The sequence below is a fragment of the Chinchilla lanigera genome, unplaced genomic scaffold, assembly GCF_000276665.1.
Source record: "Chinchilla lanigera isolate Chin_1 unplaced genomic scaffold, ChiLan1.0 scaffold00018, whole genome shotgun sequence".
Taxonomy (NCBI): Eukaryota; Metazoa; Chordata; class Mammalia; order Rodentia; family Chinchillidae; genus Chinchilla; species Chinchilla lanigera.
The window spans coordinates 15,506,957-15,510,162 of record NW_004955419.1 but is presented as its reverse complement, the minus strand read 5'-3'; the positions used below and the strand labels follow the sequence as shown (position 1 = coordinate 15,510,162).

The following is a 3,206-nucleotide window of genomic DNA, read 5'->3' as shown; positions in this document are numbered from 1 at the left end:
TCTTTCTTTTGCTTTTTTGTTCCTTTCTGTTACCTTTATTGATTACTATTAATTACTTTTTACTCCACAATAGGATCCTCTGTGTCACTTTTCTCTCAACCTTCTCATCTCCTATTGTCTAATTTTTTTTTTTTGTACTGGGAATTGAACTCAGGACCTTGTGCTTGCTAGGCAGGCACTTATGCCTCTGAGGTATATCCCTAGCCCCTAATTTTTCAAATTTTACTTTTCTCGTTCTCTGGTTTCCCATCCCATCTATCTGTATTAGTATAAACATTAAGCTTTCTAAGTTTTTAGATAGTTAGTTCTATGCTATTACTGTTAAATACTGCTCTATTGTGAATGCAGATATAGTTGTAGCATTTAGTAGATATTTATTATATGTCAATATTTGGTTTAACTTAGTGTTTATACTGTAATTATAGATCTCTTTTTATCATTAGGGTGGTAAGCTATAAGTTTTTAAAATATGTCAATATTTAGTCTGTTTGTATGCTATTATTTATTACTGATTTTACTGCTATTGCCAACATGTCATAGTTGTTACTGATAATTTATTTTCTCTGTATTCTTTGTGTCATTAATAATACTGCAGCCCATTCCCAAAGAATGGGGTGATGGGCCAAATATACTGCACCCTTCTGTCTCAAATAAACAGAAGTGGTCAGATATTGGAACAGAGGCAAAGGCCTGTCATTAGCAACACCCAGAGGGCATCACTGAAGAACAGGCACTAACTAAAGAGATCTCTATACTAGCAACAGAGTCATTCGCTATAATCAACTCACAAGCCTTAGCACAAAACGAAAAAAGCAAACACACACACACGAAACAATGGAAACATTAAGAAATGAGGCACCAAAGACCAACCAAAGTTGAACCATGGGACACTCAGGAGGAGTGAATCAAAGGCCATATGCCATATTATTTGAAAGGATAACAGAGGATATAGAAAAATAGATCAATAAGGTGCTTAGAAAACCTCAAAGAAGATAAAACTAAACAGATAATAGAAGTAATGACACAAACAATCAGAAAGTTCATAGAAAATACTAATAAAAAACTAGCTAAGCTAAATAGAACTATGCCAAATGTGAATGACCAGATTATACCCTATTGATCTATTTTTCTATGTCCTCTGCTATCCTTTCAAATAATATGGCTGTATGGCTTTTGATTTCCTCCTCCTTGATGCCCCATAGATCAATGCCCCATGGATATTTATATTCCCTTTTTTTCCCTTTCTACTTAACTACTTATGATGCCCCATGGAAATATTAAAAACAGAAATAATTTCAACTGGAGAATAATGCAATGACAGGAGTAAGTCTATACCCTTCAGTAATAACTCTCGGTGTGAATGTTCTCAATTCCCCAATGAAAAGACACAAATTGACAAAATGAGAAACTAAATCCAATAATATGCTGTATACAAGAAATACATATAACCTAAAAGGAAAATAATAAACTAAAAATCAAAGGATGGAATACAGTATTCTAAACAATGGGAACCCTAAAACAAGCAGGAATAGCTATCATATTTTCAAACAAAGTATACTTCAAGCCAAAACAGATAAGAAGATGCACATAATGTAATACCAGACTGTAATCCTAGCACTTGGGAGGCTGAGGCAGGAGGATTGCTGTGAGTTCAAGGCAAACCTAGTCTACACAGCAAGTTCAAGTCCAGCCTGAACTGCATAGCTTGTCTAAAGAAAGACAGATAAGAAGAGGCGAAGAATACATGTTGATTAAGGAAACAATTCAACAAGAAGAGATAACAATTATCCATATATATATGCACCAAATACCAGCACTACTGGACATAAAATGGTACTAGACATAAACATCAACACACTTATAGTGGAGACCTCAATACAACACTGTCACAAATAAACTGGTTAACCAGACAAAAAAAAATCAGCAAAGATCAGAGTCAAATCATACCTTCAAACAAATGAACTTAATAGATACCTACAGAGTATTTCACCTAGCATCAGCACAGTACACATTCTTCTCAGCAGCATGTGGAAAACTTTTCAAAAATAGAACACATAGTAACCAATAAAGCATGCTTAAGTGAATGCAAATAGATTGAAATTACCCTATGCATATTATCAGATAAAACCACAATGAAACTAGAAATCAATGTTAAAAGAATCCATGGAAATTATGTAAATGAATGGAGATAAAACAACTTACTCTTGAGTAATTAGTAGATCCCAGAAGAAATTAGACAGCCCCTAGAGTCAAATGATAATGCCACTAGAACATATCAGAATGTATGGGACACAGTGAATGAAGTCCTAAGAGGAAGTCAATAGCTGTAAATGCCCACATTAGAAAAACAGAGCAAGCCCAAATATATTACCTAACAATGGACCTCAAGGTCCAAAAAAATAACAAAAATCTAAATATGAGGCTATTACAGGGAAGGAAATTATGAAAATATGAGCAAAAAATTATAAAATCTAGGCCAAAAAACAGTAGGAAGAATCAATGAATCAAAGAACTGGTTCTTTGAGAGAACACACAAAATAGACAAACCCTTATCCAATCTTACAAAAAATTTAAGAGGGAAGAGCATACAGTATGTGAATTTCTGGGAAGATGACAGAGTGGTGATGAGCAAAGAAACAGCCTCTTGGATATTTGGTGTCCACATGCTAGAATATAGCAATGTGAGGAAGTGAAGAAGCAGGGAAGTGGGTTCCCAGGACCCAGCAAGAATCTGAAGTGAGAATTGAAGCTTATGGGGAGAGCACAGAGACCTCAGCACAGAAGGAGGAGGCAAACAGTGCCTTCTGCCTGAGCCTGAACTCACTATGTTGGAGGGGCAGTTTGAACCTGCAGAAGCACAGTGAATACTGGCAACTCCAGAGGCCTCCATGGAGAAATGCATCGGTGGAATAGAGCAGGGGTTGCAGCAGACTGCAGTGGTTGGTGAATTATTCAGGTTCAGATTCCCCCAAGGAGAGGGAGGTTGGCCAGTAGCCAGCCCTCTTGGGGAGGGGCCAAATGAGTTTCAAAGTCAAAGCAGCTGAAGGCTGGATCCATATAATGGCTCCCATTGTCAGAGTGAGGTGGAACTGAGTTCAAGTCGGCAGGAGGTCAGGGAGCCAAGTTAAAGCTGACAGGATGCACACAGAGTGTTGCACTGAACAAATTGGGTTCCAGCCTCACAGCCAGAAGCCAGCCTGAACGTC

The 3,206-nt window shown here is 37.2% G+C and overlaps 1 pseudogene; it reads right to left on the bottom strand.

Annotated features, from left to right (window-relative positions):
* Window positions 1-2,902, bottom strand: part of LOC102030426 — a 4,154-nt pseudogene extending 1,252 nt beyond the window's left edge.
* Between the last annotated feature and the right edge of the window lie 304 nt (window positions 2,903-3,206).